Source organism: Eschrichtius robustus, chromosome 15, assembly GCF_028021215.1.
Source record: "Eschrichtius robustus isolate mEscRob2 chromosome 15, mEscRob2.pri, whole genome shotgun sequence".
Classification (NCBI taxonomy): Eukaryota; Metazoa; Chordata; class Mammalia; order Artiodactyla; family Eschrichtiidae; genus Eschrichtius; species Eschrichtius robustus.
Genome location: NC_090838.1, coordinates 54785135 through 54802355, shown reverse-complemented (window position 1 = coordinate 54802355; position 17221 = coordinate 54785135). Strand labels below are relative to the sequence as shown.

Here is a 17221-nt window from a genome sequence, read left to right as displayed (position 1 = left end):
TTAGAAGAGATTAGAGGAGGCGCCAAGCCGCCGCGCGGGGTATTCCCCGCTCCGGGGGAACGCCGGCGGCGCCAGCGCCGGCCCCGGCCCTCTCCTGAGGCGGCGAGAGCTACTCCCGGTCCGGGCCGCGGCCTCCCGCCCCGGCGGAGCCGCGCGGTGGATTGTGGGCTGGGGGCTGCGGCGGCCTCACTGCGGCCTCGGACACTGTCTCCCCGGACCTAGCCGGGCCGAGGCAGGCAGGCAGGCAGGCAGGCGGGCGGGCGGGCGGGGTGAGGGGAAGCAGTGGAGCAGGGAGCAGAAGCGCTAGGGTAGTGGTCGCGGCGCGGCGGCGGCGGCGGCGGCTCCTCTGGAGGCCGGGGATGTGGGAGAGGCGGTGGCAGGAGCGGCGGAGGCGGCGCTGCGGACCCGGGGGAAACTGCTGGCTGACAGGACACCCGGGAGAGACGTGAGGGAGCCGCCGCTGCCGCCTCTCACCCCCGAGCGGAGCTGGGCTCGAGAGGGCGGCCCTGTGCTCCCCCAGCCGACTAGCCAGCCGGCGCGGGGCGGGGGCGGGAAGCCGGGCTCGGGCCCAGCCGGGCTCCGGGCGGCGGCGGCCGCGGAGCAGCAGCCTCGGCGCGACGTGGAGGGTTGGAGGCGGCGGCGATGCACTAGGCCTCGCTCTGGGGCTGCTGCCCGGGACCCGCAGGTAGGTGTCGGGCCGGCCGCACGCGGCCCCCAGCGCTTCGCGGCCCACCCTCACCCCGACCTCCTGTAGAGGGAGGACCGAGACCCCACCCCCTCTGTCTCCTCCCCTGCCGGAGCCGGCGGAGTTTCGGTCACAACTGACCAGCGCCGAAGCTTCCATTCTTCCCGGCCACCACCACCTCCTCTTCCTTCTTACTCTCCCTCCGGGATCGGGGCCGGTAGCTGTGCTCTTCGCCTCCAGCCCGCGGCCGCGACGCCGCTCTCACCCCTCTCTCCCCTCTCGGGGATCCGGGCTGTGGAACCTCCACCACCCGCCTTTGACGCTGCCCCCAAACTTTCCCTTTCTTTTTCTAGCCGGGCCCTTACCCCTTTTTGATCCTACTGGAATAATTTAAATTAAAAAACTCATTTTTTCCTCCTGGCGAAAGCCAGCCCAGAAAATAACTCGGTGTTTTGCAGTTTGGCAATTTAGGTCGCAATCATTTGTTCAATAATTAATTTTTCTTCAGTTATGTGTCTTTCCATCTCTGCACTGGTACAAAGGCAGGCCTCCCCTGCCCTCCTGTCGTTGACAAGGGAACTTTTGCCTGCCCATTATAATTAACCACTTGGTCTGTCCGTGTACTGAGTTCGGGATGGTATTTTTAGAATTTTGGTTGACCCGGGATGCAATATTTTTTAAAGTTCCCCTTTCACCAGCTTTATTTTGGTCTTTATTGGGGCTCTCCTTACTTTCGAAGAATTATATTGGAATGTTTTTGTGTTTTGCTTTTAATTGGTTCTATATCTGATTTGTCAAACCCCAGGGCAATCTTAAGAGTAAATGCTTACAAGGCAAGTGATGTCATGATAGTATACTGAGATATGTGTTATTGTGGTAACTTAAACTGCAGATTTTGATGGACAGTCAGGTTGACTTTTATATCTGATGAAGTGTTCTAGTTGGAAAAGTACCTTCAGAGCCTTAATGACTTCTAAGCAGTTATGATAGAACAGATGGAATGATGGGATTTGTTTGTTTGACTGTATTTGTATTGCAGAGTCTGATTTCCTAGAAATAGGTATTACTTGATTGTTCATAGTGGTCATCATTGCTTATGATAGGTTTTGGTAAAAATGATCAATGTGTGCAAATTTTGGGCGATTGATAGTTGTGGTTTGAGGGATTAGATGTTTGCGATTTTATTGTGATTTGGCTGTTTTAAAATTATGCTCTGTTAATTTCAGAATTATTGCACTATCAGGACAGACATTACAATCTGAGGATCACTTTTAAAAGAAATAAATGTTTTATGGTTTTCTTTATAAAGAATGCATTACAAAACTATAAAGACTTCACATTTTCTTGTTGATGATATTAATATATTTTGGTCTCGGAGAGGTATTGTTACTCTAACACTGGGCTTTCTGAAGTGTTTTCCGTTGCTTTTAAATTATCCAAAGTTTACTAAGAAAAGATGATTAAATTTGCATATGTTTGTTTTCTGGAAAAGTTAAAGTTTATTTTTGAATAGGTATTAAGTTTTTATGTCAGAATTAAAATCAAATCTTACATAACTCTTGAAATGGCAAACTGCAGAATTTGCTCTTAATCACATTCCTTTCCTATCAGTAAAAGTTGATTAAAATTATTTTCCTGCTTTTAGCTTTTTACATACTTTATTGAGTAAAAGTACACTTATTTAAAGTGTTAAATTCATCCATTTTTAGTATATTTACATAGTTGTGTAACCATCACCATAATCTAGTTTTAGAATATTTTCATCACCCCAAAAAGAAACTCCCCACCCCAGCCCCAGACCGAGGCAACCACTAATATACTTTCCCTCTCAATGAGTGAATGGTGGTTCACTCATAAATAGTATCAGCTCCCTGAAAAGTTTTTCTTTTAAGATTAATTTCCGTGTTTAAAATAGTTTTAGACAGGAAATAATCAACTGATCACTGGTATTAATAAGTGATGTTTTAAACAGTTGATATACTGTTTGGTTGTATTCCTCATGGATTACTATAGAGTGGAGAAAGAAAAAAGTTAGGATGAATGACTTAAGTGATCTCAGGAGGTGGTTTAGTCAGCTGGGAGTCAGTAAGTAAAAGTTGAAGGAGTATTTTTGCCATTGGATATTAGGGCTGGAAAAGATCTAAAAGGTCATCAGCTTACTTCCTGATTGCTTCGCAAATAGATGGCAGGAACCAGATGAGGAAATCTGAAGAGTGGAAGGTTGACTCTCTAGAATGCATGGCTCAAGAACCACAATGTGACAGTGTAAGGCAAGAAATGGAGATTTGCAAGTTAGAACTGTTTAGATCCTATGTATATATAAGTATGTATGTATATATGTATGTAAGTATTTGACATTTTACTAGCAGAGTAGGGAGAGAACTGGACATTCCCCAACTTTGGGATGGAGGGGAAGAGGTGACAGTAGATGCGATTCATGTTACAAAATCCTCTAAAATGCTTTAACCTAAAGGAGGATGGCATATATATTATTTAGCTATCTTCTTGTACTATTACCATCTTATTTTTAAAACTCCAAATTTTAAAAACAAAATTAATTTTTAAAAATTATACAGGGCTGGTTGGAGGCCTCCTTTTTCAAAGACCCAGGACCCTAACATCTAAACCAGTGGTACTCAAATAGGGGCAGTTTTGCCCTCTAAGGAACGTTTGGCAGTGTCTGAAGACATTTTTCATTGTCACAACTGAGGGTAGGGTGCTATTGCTAAATATCCTAGGATGCACAGGACATGTCCTACTCCACCCTACCCCACACACACAACAAAGAATTATCTGACCCTACATATCAGTAATGTTCTAATCCTGTGGTTTGTGTGATTCTGGTAAGGGCCTGAGCAAATGTTCTTGACTCCCACCAGATTGGAAAATATTTTCAGTGGGCATTGTTTGGTGGGTTAGATTAAACTTTAGGTCCTCTAGCAATTCTCTCTCTTTGCAGGGGGAGGCGGTTGAGGGAAAATTAAAAGGAAATCTGTGACATAATGCAGATATTCTTTAGTCTGTTTAGTTGTCTTCAAATCTGAAGTAAAAAAATTTTTTCCTGAAAATGACAGCCTTACTTTACTGCAGATTTGAACTATTATGTTTTGAATTGTTCGTTACTGGTGCATAGGTTTTTGAAATTGGAAATAGATAAATAGTATTTTCTCTATCTAGATTTCTTTTCCTGGTAGCTTCAACTGCGAAGAAAGGAGAGAAGTAAGCTGAAGTGTTTTAATTAATTAATAGTGTATGTTGTGATGCAGAAAAATTCAAAGCTTGTACATGAATCTCATCTTTTTTTTTTTCTTATGGGCCCCTTTTGACTCTAATTTCTTTATAACAAGCTTAATTTGGTGATGAAAGAAGAAAAGATTGAAAAGTTGGAATCACTTTTGCTATTTACCAGCCTTATGACTTTAGATAAATTAGTCAATCTTTCTGAGCCTCAGTTTTCTCATCTATAAAGTAGGAATAGTGATAATTCCTGTATTATAAAGTTATTGTGAGAATTAAACGAGGTAATGTGTGTTAAGATGCTATGTCAACTGTAAAATACTATATGAGTTAGTTAATGTACCTGAAACTAATATAATGTTATATGTCAATTATACCTCAATTAATAAAAAAAGAGTTACTTGCTTCAGAAGAATCAAATTAGATGGTGCCAAAGCAGGAATATAGAAAGCTAGGCAGAGAATAGTAACTGCTGACAGCCTCTCTAGGGAGAAGAGAGAAGTTCTAAGAATATATTGCTAACAAACTAGTAAAAGAACTAGTATTATCACCAAAATCTGGAGCTCTTCCAACTAGGGGCAGACTGACTTCCTTCAGTAGCACCTGAGGGTATCATTATTACAACACAGTATAAAACTGATTATTAAAATGGTGAAATTAAGTTATAAAGAAAAGGTTACCTTGTTTTCAAAATATGCTGTTTGAAAAGTCATAAAAATGTATAATTTAAGAATTAAAAATTTCATAAGTGCCTTATACAAAAAATTTTAGCCTTATCAAGAGTAAGCTATAGTTATCTGGATCAGTTACCTTGCTGGGACTAATTCCTTCTGTCTTCATTTACTATTCATGCCTTTCTTCATATTTTAAGGGTTGTATATGAATATTGTGGTAATTCATCATATTTTATGATGTTTTTCTCATGAGGAGTGAATAAAGTAAAATTTTGAAATCATAATAGTTATGTCAAGAAAGTTTGTGCCCTTGTTTGTTTTGTTTTGTTTTTATTTTGTTTTGTTTTTCAATTTGGCTAAATAAAATCCTAAACTATAGCAGTGTCAGTTGGAATGGAGAGCAAGGGATGGATTTGTGATGAATTTTAAAGGTAGAATCCATAGGACAGTTCAAGTTGGTATAGACATTGAAGAATGTGGAGAGGTCAGAGAGTTAAGTTGGCTCTAGTGTTTCTAGCTTGGTAAACTACATAGGTGGTGTTGTTAACTGAGCTAGAGAAGGAATACGTTTTTGGCAGGTAGGGGAGGGTGGATAAAGATGGTAGATAATGAATTTAAGTTTTGGATATATTGAATTTTAGGTATCTCTGAGACTTGTAGGTGAAGATGCCCAGTAGGCAGTTACAAATTTGGGTATGGAATACTGAAAAGAGGTTAGAAGTGGAGAAAGACCTTGAATCTATCCAGTTTTCTCCGTCTCCTCTACCATTATCTGAGTTCAGGCTACTGTCGTCTCTCACCTACATTATTACAAGTTTCCTATTTGGTCTCTTCTAGTATTAGTCTTCTCCAATCCGTTCTCAGTGCTATAATCAGTGATTTTTCTTAAGGGCAAATTTGATTATATCATTCCTCAGCTTAAATTATTTCTGTGACTTTCCTCATGATGAAACCCACATTTCTTATTCCTTTAACAGATTTATAAATTCATTTAAGTTCTTTTCCCAACTTATCTCTCTAGCCTAGTGACTCTCCACAACTCCCTGTTCCCCTAAAATAGACAGATTGAATTACTTGTGGTTTCTGGTAATAGGCTCTCTCTTCCCTCCAAGCCCTTGCACTACTGTTCACTATTCCTGAAGGGTTCTCCTTATCACACCCTTTCTCCCCTTCATCTATCTGACTCATTTCTACTTATGTTCAGTTCTTAGTAAGCCTTCATTGGTGCATTATTATTATTATTGAAAAATTTTAAACCCACAGAAAAGTCAAAGGAATAGTAGAACGAACACACACACACACACACCATACACACACGCAGACACCACACACACACCCCTTTGCCAAACCTGAAAACAGGATGTAGATTTTTTTTTTTTTTTTGGATGTAGATATTATGATGCTTCATTCCTAATACTTAAGCATGCATCTCCCAGTTACAGGGACATTCTCTCACGTAACCACAATACCATTATGATACCTAAGAATGTCAACAATTACTCAATAACATTATTCAACATATAGTCCATACTTAAATTTTCCCATTTGTCCCAAAATTATAGCTTTTTTTCTCCCTTTAATGCAAGATTCAGTCAAGATTCATGCATTGCATTTGGCTTGTATGTCTCTTTAGTCTCCCCCAATCTGGACTAGTCCCACTGTCTCCCTTTCTTCTTGGGTTTATCTTTTGAAAAGTAGAGGCATTTGTCCTCAGGTATCTTCCATATTCTGAATTAGTCTGTTTCTTTATGATTCGATTCTGGTAGAATATTTCTGGCAAGAATACCACACAGATGATATATATACCTACCACTTTATCACATCAGGAGACAGATAATGTCAGGCTGTCCCCTGTTGGTGATTCCATCTTGATCACTTGGTAAAGGTGAGAACTGACAGATCTCTACTATTTAATACATAATTGATAGTGTGATACTTCATTGCCATGTAAATATCCTGTTCCTAACAGTCTTTTAAACTAATGGTTTTAGCATCCATTAATGATCCTTGCTTGAATCGGTCATTGCATTGGAGGGTTACAAAGGGTGATTTTTCTAATTCTTTCATTCCATCTACATTTATTACCTTCATTGATTTTTGAGAGCAGTGAGGTCAGGTTAGATGAAGACTGAATATAAGCAATTGAATTTAGAAATCAGATCATTCCTCACCTTTTCCAGAGCCAAGTGAGTGGTGAAGATGGAAGATGGATTACTAAGGTGGTAGACCAGAGAGAAAATAGAGGTTTGCCAGTGAAGGGGAGGCAAGAAGAAGTAGCTTGAATAGATAGAGTTGAAGGAAAGAACTTTAATTTAGTACTTGAACATTTTTTTGATGGATTGATGAGATTGGCAATAGGAGAGTCAGAGAATAATTAATAGAACAAGGTCTCAGATGAAGTGCAGAAAGATGAGATCAAGAACAGCAGGTTGACTTTTGACAACGCTCGATCAGTCACAGCCCCTTCTCCATACACTGCACAAACCTTTTTTTGCATTTCAGTTGCATTTTTGCGTTTCTTGAAATAATAAAGCATAACATGCTGAAAAAAAAAAAAAAAGAACAGCAGGTTGGGGGATTAACTCTGGAAAAGAGTAGACACCTATACTGTACCTCAGAAAGTTAGGAGTTGTGTATAGGTGAGAATTAGGTACGTTTGGATATGGATGGAAGAAGTCATATCTGAGGACTTTTATTGCTATGTGGTAGACATTTACTTTTTGAGCATGAAATTGATGGAGGTAAGCTAGGGGACATGAGAGTAATGAAAATTTGTTATGAATACTGTGGGGATTGGGAAATAGAAGTGCTTGAGGATAAATAAGTGAAAGGACTGCTGAGCAGAGCCTCATCTGAGATTGGAACTCATAAATGTATAATCTGCATGTTTTACATAAATTTTCTCTGGCAGTGTTCTGCAGCCAGGAACAAAGCAAAGGCAGATTGTATTGAAGATGGATGAGGGAGGAGAGAATTGAACATGCAAGGGAGACTGTTGAAGTAATTGACCATGAGATCCAAGCTAAGTGGAGAAGCTTGTGAGGCAGAACTGGGCTAAGAGACCCAAACAGTGGGGAGAGGAGGTATAGAGGTAATATCAAGCAGTAATTAATTAAAATGCTAATTTATTGTTGGTTTGGGTTTATAGTACTAATAAACTTTATAGTTATTTACTTTATACCTCAGACTAACATTTAATATTTTCATTCTTGAACCGCTTAGTGACTCACTGCAGGTGAGTTTCTAGCTATTTTGCTTTATTTTCTCTAAAAAGAAAATTTCTTGAAAGCATCATCTTTATTATTACTTAACATTTATAGAGTACATACTTGTTTAGATTATTTGAAGACCCTTCCCTTCAAGGATCTAGATACAAAACGTATTTTATTTACAAAGATAGACTTAACACTAGATTGTTTTTACTGTAGAAAGAAGCAAGGCAGGGATAACCCAAAACAGTGGATAAATCCTAGTGTCATTTTTGTCCTTCTTAGGAAAACATTAATATATAATTTTCTCTTAGCAACTATTTTCAAGGTAGGGTCGATTATACAGTTTTTCTTTTTCTTTTTTTTTTTTAAATTAATTAATTAATTTATTTATTTTTATGGCTGTGTTGGGTCTTCGTTTCTGCGCAAGGGCCTTCTCTAGTTTTGGTAAGGGGGGGGGCCACTCTTCATCGCGGTGCGTGGGCCTCTCACTATCGCGGCCTCTCTTGTTGCGGAACACAGGCTCCAGACGCGCAGGCTCAGTAATTGTGGCTCACGGGCCCAGCTGCTCCGCGGCATGTGAGATCCTCCCAGACCAGGGCTCGAACCCGTGTCCCCTGCATTGGCAGGCAGACTCTCAACCACTGCGCCACCAGGGGAGCCCCCAGATTTTCTTTTAAATTTACTCTTTTTGTAGACATGTTAATAAGTATCTACTGGTTTACATATTTAAGACTTTTGTATCCTCCAGTAACTTTGAATGAGTGATTTTAGGATTTATTTGTTAATCTTTGGTCAAGACACCAAGAACAGAATACCAGTATTCTCATCTGATTCACTTTGACAAAAATTTCACTAGTAATACAGTAATATCAATGCCCTAAATGAGTATAATAAAGCATCCAAGTTATATTTTGACTTCATTCAATTTTTTACATGCTAGAGACAGATTTTTTTCACAGTACAGTTTTATCATTCAGTTCCAGGCCTGTGAACACTTCATTAATTTCAGCGGCTGCTATAGTATGTTATTTTAGTGTATTAAGTCTCTGATGAGTGCTGGGGAAAAGAGACATTGTTTTTATTTTTAATAACATCTAGATTTTTTAAATATATTTATGTTGTTTTTTGAGGCTATTTCTGATTTTATTCCTGATAAGAATGTCACCCGTGAAATAGTACTTATAGCCATTTAAAAATATGTAAATTTAATATTACAAATATTTATACTTTTTATCCTTCTGGCCAAATTTCTCTCTTACTGTTCCTTCTTGTCACTAAATCAAAAGTAAATAAGGAACTTCAGGAAACACCTGTATTCAGAGTTTCCTACAAGGCCCAGGGTCTCATACATGTCAAATGGGAATGTAAGGAAAAAGCAAATTAGATTAGCACAACTTTGTTCTTATTTTCTGTGTTCCTTTAGCTTCAACTTGATTTCCCCCAATTTAGAAATACTGATATATGCAAGAAAAAAAAAACCACACTGTAATGTCCAACCAAAGATCGATGTGATGGAAGTTAATAGAGATTATTTTTTAATCATAGTAATTTAAAATATCTCAAATATGTCATATTTTAAGAAGCACTTGCTTGACATAAATCATAGCCAGATCTTTTTTGATCCACCTCCTAGAGTAATGGAAATAAAAACAAAAATAAACAAATGGGACCTAATGAAACTTCAAAGCTTTTGCACAGCAAAGGAAACCATAAACAAGACGAAAAGACAACCCTCAGAATGGGAGAAAATATTTGCAAACGAATCAATGGACAAAGGATTTATCTCCAAAATATATAAACAGCTCATGCAGCTCAATATTAAAAAAACAAACAACCCAATCCAAAAATGGGCAGAAGACCTAAATAGACATTTCTCCAAAGAAGACATACAGACGGCCACGAAGCACATGAAAAGCTGCTCAACATCACTAATTATTAGAGAAATGCAAATCAAAACTACAATGAGGTATCACCTCACACCAGTTAGAATGGGCATCATCAGAAAATCTACAAACAACAAATGCTGGAGAGGGTGTGGAGAAAAGAGAATCCTCTTGCACTGTTGGTGGGAATGTAAATTGATACAGCCACTATGGAGAACAGTATGGAGGTTCCTTAAAAAACTAAAAATAGAATTACCATATGATCCAACAATCCCACTACTGGGCATATACCCAGAGAAAACCGTAATTCAAAAAGACACATGCACCCCAATGTTCATTGCAGCACTATTTACAATAGCCAGGTCATGGAAGCAACCTAAATGCCCATCAGCAGACGAATGGATAAAGAAGTTGTGGTACATATATACAATGGAATATTACTCAGCCATAAAAAGGAACGAAATTGGGTCATTTGTTGAGAATGGATGGATCTAGAGACTGTCATACAGAGTGAAGTAAGTCAGAAAGGAAAAACAAATATCGTATATTAACGCATACATGTGGAACCTAGAAAAATGGTACAGATGAACCGGTTTGCAGGACAGAAATTGAGACAGATGTAGAGAACAAACGTATGGACACCAAATGGGGAAAGCGGTGGGGGGTGGGGGTGGTGGTGTGATGAATTGGGAGGTTGAGATTGACATGTATACACTGATGTGTATAAAATGATAACTAATAAGAACCTGCTGTATAAAAAAAAAAAATTATTCAAGTCATCCAGTGATGGAATGACCCAGTTGATTGTATGACTGACTTGACCAATAACAGAGTGATGTGAGTAACAAAGAGATCTGTAAGTCATTTTATTTATAGGAAATTTTTAAATTCTAAGAACTATTCTGAAGACTGATCATGAAGTTATCTTGCTTACTTGGTGAATTTAGATCTATTTTTAACAAATCACAAACCTGTATAGTGTTAGTACACATTCTGAGGGCTTTAAAAAGATCTTTCTTATGTGATTATTTAGGTGATTTTTCCCTTTACTTATTGAATGTTTGTATGTGCATCTGTATGTTGTATGTGCATCTGTATGTGAGCATGCACATGTGTTGGGAAATATAAGTAAAAAAAAAAAAAAAAAGCACTTGCCACATTTTTGGAATTTTAAAGCCAATTTCTGGTAAATGGTATAGTTAAGCTTCTTTCATACAGCTAAGACACAAATAATAAACTTCTCCACTATATAAGATTTATCATCTGACAGAATCTAGTTTAATCGTAATTTTTAAAGTACTTAAAATGTTAAAAAATTGTATATCATATACATTATTGCTTACAGTTATCTTAATACTGAAGCTAAAATTTAAACCTAAAGATTTGGGCTTTCAAGAAATACTAACAAATTAATGCTATCATATAAATAAGTACTTGTCTTCTCATCTTGATGGCCCATAGTAGCGTGTTTATCCCTCATTGCAGCTCAGGAATTATCCTTTTGTTAACAAAAATAGTAAATTATACTGATGAAAAATGTCTTTTTCCTTGAGTAATAATTTTCTAGCAGTCCAAGTCTTATAAAATTATTTGAACCTAAAACTGCCCTAAAAAATAGTCTTTAAGAAATGATCACAATCAGATGTTAATTATTGCTATCATTTATTTTTATTTTTTTATTATAATCTTATTTATTTATTTATTTTTATATTTATTTTTGGCTGTGTTGGGTCTTCGTTTCTGTGCGAGGGCTTTCTCTAGTTGCCGCAAGTGGGGGCCACTCTTCATCGCGGTGCGCGGGCCTCTTCACTATTGCGGCCTCTCTTGTTGCGGAGCACAGGCTCCAGATGCGCAGGCTCAGTAGTTGTGGCTCACGGGCCTAGTTGCTCCGCGGCATGTGGGATCTTCCCAGACCAGGGCTCGAACCCGTGTCCCCTGCATTAGCAGGCAGATTCTCAACCACTGCGCCACCAGGGAAGCCCAGCTATCATTTATTTTTAATACAAGATGGACATAGGGGACTTCCCTGGCGGTTCAGTGATTAAGACTTCATCTTTCAACACAGGGGGTGCAGGTTTGATCCCTGGTTGGGGAGCTAAGATCCCACATGCCTCACGGCCAAAAAACCAAAACATAAAACGGAAGCAATATTGTAACAAATTCAATAAAGGCTTTAAAAGAAATGGTCCACATCAAAAAAAATCTTTAAAAAAACCCCAACAAGATGGACTTGTTCTTCTAAATAATTGTTATTGGATCAGTAATTGATCTGATAAGGAGAAAAAGAAGACAGAAAAGTAGAGCACTGGGTGCCTGAAATGGATGGGAGGCAGTAATGAAAAACATAGGTTTTTGGGGTTTTTTTTCTCTCTTCGGAGAGGCAGTGTGGTTTGGTGACAGAAGCATGGAATTTTGAATCAGAAGATCTGAACGCAAGTCGCATCTTCACAACTAAGTAGCTAAATGGTTTGAAGCCAAGTTACTCTTGAACCTATTTCTCTATCCACATTATAGCGATCAATGATTCATTCATTCACAGATTCACTCAGAAATGTTTTTCTTGCTAGGTTGTCAGGAAGACCAACAAAATAATCTGAATAAAGCAAGCAATTATGAACCGTGTAGCGTTTAGTCAAATATTAGTAATGATGTAATTCATCTTATTATTGTCTTTCTGTTGCTTCCCTCTCCTCTGCCATCCTTCCTTATTTCATAGATAACGTATTTTCATTGCACTCTTGATCTTAGGACTTCAGAGAATTTTCAGAACTAGTGGTAGGAGTGAGGCAATCCAGGTTCACCTAAGTCCCAGCTGATCTGCCTGCCCATCATGGATAAGGGCATTAGGCAGAAGAGTAGGATGGAAGGCAACGTTTCTGGATCAGCTTGTTCATTTTCTTACTGCTGCCTGACAAAGTCCTGTTTTTCTCAAGGTGGGGCATAGCCCAATGTGCCTCATAGTCTCTGGGTATGATTCTGTATCTTTTTTTCTGCTTCCTCCTCTCCACCCCATCCCATTCCCATGAGTTTCTAACTCTTCTTTCTCTCTCATCTCCTTTCTCCACCACTTTTTCTTGTTTCTTTTAATCTCACCCTTCAGTTGATTTCTTGCTGTTTGCCTATAAATGTGCTCCAGTCTCCCATGGCCTAAATAATTCTTGCTCAACTCTAATCGCTTTTCTTTCATCACCAAAAATATGTTGATATTGTTGCATTTGTTACTTCATCACTTACTTAACCTCTTGTGGTATGGCTTCTGCCCCAAACACTGTCCTAAGACTGTTCTAATCCAGTATCCTTTCTGAAGTTAATAACCTTCTTGACCTCTCTGTCTGCAGAATGTTGACACTACTTTTCACACTTTCTTCCTGGACACTTCTCCCTTGGCTTCTGTAGGATGATTTTTCTGATTGCTTTCTTCCTTACCTCTTACATGTATTTGCCCCACCCCTTGCTCTGAGCTCTCATTGGCCCTCTTTTTCTGCACTTTCTTCCTTTGTAATATTACTTTCCTGCGACTAGAATTATTTACCCTATTATTTCTGTAATGTAATTGAACTAGGAACGGTGATGCAAAATTCAGGGAAGCAGGATTCTGTTTACTACAAGAGAGAATTTTTTTCCTAAAACAACTATAGTTGTTTTGTAGTAATAATCTGCTTTTGAAGTAGTCAGTTCTCTATCACTGAATGTTTTCAAGTGGAGGCAGAAAGACCCCTTGTAGAAGGGATTCATATATTAGGTAGAAAGTTGAGCCAGATGATCTCTGAAAGTCCCATCCAACTCAGAGATTGTAATTTTTATCTCATCCACTCTACTCCCATGGATTGAATTTTGACCTTTATTCAAATGTCTTCCAAAGCATTATTTCTAGCTTCTCTGCCTCATCATCCCTCTTCTCTCTCACAAACACAGTTTTTATCAAAAATTGCTTCTGTTTTAGGCTACTATTTATTCTAGCTTCATCATCATTTTCCACTACTCTTTTTTCTTTCCTTTTACTGGCATGGCTTTGAGGACCACTGTTCTATGCTTTGACTACTTTTCTGACAGTAAATTATATATGCCCATATTGGTTTGCTTCCCCCCACCCAACCCAAACTAGGGGCACTCAAGCAAGGGACACCAATAGAGGAGGCTTGGAAGCCTAAAGTTTAAATTTATTTTAAAACTTTGTACGGCACAGTCCAAATGTTAAGGCTTAAGATGTTTATAATGATAAATAGTAGTAGTTGCAATTATTTATTGAATGTCTACTATGTGCCAAGTACATAGATTATGTAAATTATATTTCATTTAAATGTTACTACATTCCTATGAGGAAGACACTGTTGCTGTCCCATTTTATAAACAAGGAAACTGAGAGGAATGTAAGAAAGTTGTCAGAGGTCACACAACTAATAAATGACAGAGATCTAACTCACTTTATGGCCAGTTTTCTTAACCAATATATTATACTGTGTTACAGGAAAGGTAGAAATCTAGAATCAAATATTAGAAAGTTAGGTAATGTTATACAAACAAGGTAGCGTATTTTCGACTTAGGTTTTTAGGTTGTTTTGAATACACATGAACTCATATGAGACATTGTTAGTGGCTTGTGTGTGCTTACCTCTTTTTCCATGAGAGTCATTCATTTATTCATTCATTCATCCAACATTCATCTGTGCTGGGTGTGGTATAGGAAGATGAATGAAACAAATATAATTTTATGATGTAGAGAGAGAGACAGGAAATAAGCAGGTAAATAAATAGTTATAATTTGAGAAAGTACTATGAAGTACACAAACCATAATGCTACTAGTAGAGAATAACAGGGATATGTGTGTTGGATGGGGGATAGAGTAAGGGGAGGATGTGCTTAGATACTGTGGTCAGGAAAAGCCTATTATATAACCACCGTTAACATTTTGTCGTATACCTTTTCATATATTATATATAGCTATATAAAGTTTTTATATCAAAATGAGATTGTACTATATATTCTGTTTTGTAATCTCATAATTGAGTCTCTTGAAACAATAGCCATTGTGTGTTAATTTCCTTACCTATTTCACTCTAACCTCTGCATTCTGCTTCCACCCCCTGTATTGGACTTGATATTGCTTCCCAATGTGATGTGGTCACTTCCTAATTTCCAAATCTAAAGGAGGTTTTTTCCTTAGTGTTTTATTTGCCAATTCTGAACTCATTTTTCTTCCCTGGTTTTTCTCCCACCTTCTTGGATGTTCCTTCTCGTCTTTATCACAAGCTTTTCTTTATATCTTTCTTTCATTTCTTTCTTCAGAAATGTTGGAGTCCTCCTAGGTTCTATACTTGGCCCTCCTCACTAATACTCTCCTAGAGTGATCTATTCAACACTCATGTCTTAAGTCTATAATGACTCACTACAGTCTTGTGGATTAAGTCTAAACTCCTTTGTAAGATCCCACCCAGCTTAAGGAATATTCATTTTTTATCTAAAGAAAAAAGAAATGAACCTTTACTAATATTTATTATGAGGATTGATACCAGCGTCTTCAATCAGTCTGTATGTTTATTTATCAGATAGTCAAATTACAGATAAATGAGTAAGCTCAAGGGCTTAAGAGTGGTATCCTTCACTTAGTTCATCCTTGTGATGTAATAGCCTTACATGAATAGTTAATTGGGTTTACAAATTATGCTATCTAGTTTTAACTAAACCAACTCTTATAAAATGTTTAATTAACCTAAAATGATTCCTGAAGAGAAATCACATCTTGGATGAATACTAACAATGGAACCACAAATAAACAAAGCACAGAGTTGGATTCTCCTACTCTTAGTACAAGCTCTTCCATACATAAAAGTACTCAAAATAGCCGTCAAACTTAAGACTATGTTATGTATGTTTTGTGTTTTTTTTAATAAGAAAAAGCATTCCAAATTTGCTGATCTTTTCAGAAATGGCATGTGACTGACAGTAATATTTAACCAGATAGTGAAACACACAGACACAAAACACAAAACACAGAGAGACAGACAGACAGACACACACATTAAATCTGTTTCCACAGGGTGTTTTTGTTTGTTTTTATTTTAAAATAATGAATAAAAAAATGTATAATAGTAGTTGATCTTCTAGAAACACTCAAGCTATGGTAAATCTGTTTTGAAAACAGATGTTTAGAAATATTCCATCATTGTGTTATTTTGTTAAATGATGAACTCTTTAAAAACCCAGACTGGAGTTTCCTACCCTGTTTTAAAAATCTCAAAATAGAGAGTTTAGGAAGTGTGATCAGTGATTTCTTCCATTTGTTTCTACATACATTTGTGAGTATCTTTTAAAATTTTCTATAATAGGCATTAAAAGCCAGGTATAAAAATAAATTGAACTTAGAGCCAAACCTTTGAATCACCATTTCATAAATTTTAAATCAAGATTTTTAATAATAATGAGGTATAGTGAAATCACATCGCTATCGATTAAAAATAGAGTAAAAAGATACTTTTTGCCATTAATTAGTAAACTAGATTATTTTTAAAAGCCTTTTCTCTCTATCTTTAAAAAAGTTCCATTTAGCACAATTTTATGTTACCTGCATTAATACAGTTGTACCCTATATAATTTGTAAATGATGATTGCTTAAAATTTTTTTAACTGTTGGGATACAGGATCAAAAAAGTTTGTAAATTGCTGATATAGATCGTAAGTATTCCAACTTCAAAGGAAAGCTAGTTTTCTGAGGGTTATAGTCATTAGAAAGATTCATAGTGGAGGTAGGTATAAGGCTGAAACTGAACTTTTGCAGTTTAATAATAGCATCGTTCCTGATTAATAAAGTGTCATAGTTAATCTTATGTGTCAACTTGGCTAGACTAAGGGATGCCCACTATTGATGGTAAAACATTATTTCTAAGTGTGTCTTTGAGGGTGTTTCTGGATGAAATTAGCATTTAATTCAGTAGACTGAGTAAAGAGATCTGCCCTTGCCAGTGTGAGCAGACATCATCATCATCTAATCCTTTGAAGACCTGAATAAAACAAAAAAAGCAAAGGAAGGGTGAATTTGTTCTCTCCTCTTGAGCTGGGACATTCGAATTATCTGGCCCTCATACATCAGAGCTCTTGGTTCTAGGCATTTGGACTCCGGGTCTTAATACCAGCAGCCGCCTGTAGTTCAGGCCTTTGGCCTCGGACTGAATTATACCACTGGCTTTCCTGGTTCTCCAGCTTGCAGAAGGCAGATTGTGGGACTTCTTGGCCTCCACAACTGGGTGGTGAGCCAATTCCTTGAATAACTCTCTTATAAATATCCTATTGGGTCTGTTTCTCTGGAGAACCCTGACTAATACATATAAAGTAATAAGTTTTCATAGGAAAACATTTGGAAAGTTCCAAAAAAGCACAAACAAATAAAAATTTCTTATAATTTTGTCATTTGGCGGTAACCATTGTTAATATTGTGGTATATGTCCGTGCAATATTTTTTTTGGAAATATGTATGCTTATTTTAAATTAGAAAATTGGGATCATACTGACATACTACTTTGAAAACTGTTTCC

At 37.7% G+C, this 17221-nt stretch overlaps 1 protein-coding gene across 3 annotated transcripts in view; it reads left to right on the top strand.

Annotated features, from left to right (window-relative positions):
- The first annotated feature begins 279 nt into the window (after positions 1 to 279).
- Positions 280 to 17221, top strand: part of VPS54 (VPS54 subunit of GARP complex) — a 94213-nt gene continuing 77271 nt past the window's right edge. For all 3 annotated transcript variants that reach the window (XM_068565180.1, XM_068565179.1, XM_068565178.1), the window contains exon 1: positions 280 to 685. The gene's annotated coding sequence lies outside the window, so the exon portion shown is untranslated. The remainder of the gene's footprint in view (positions 686 to 17221) is intronic.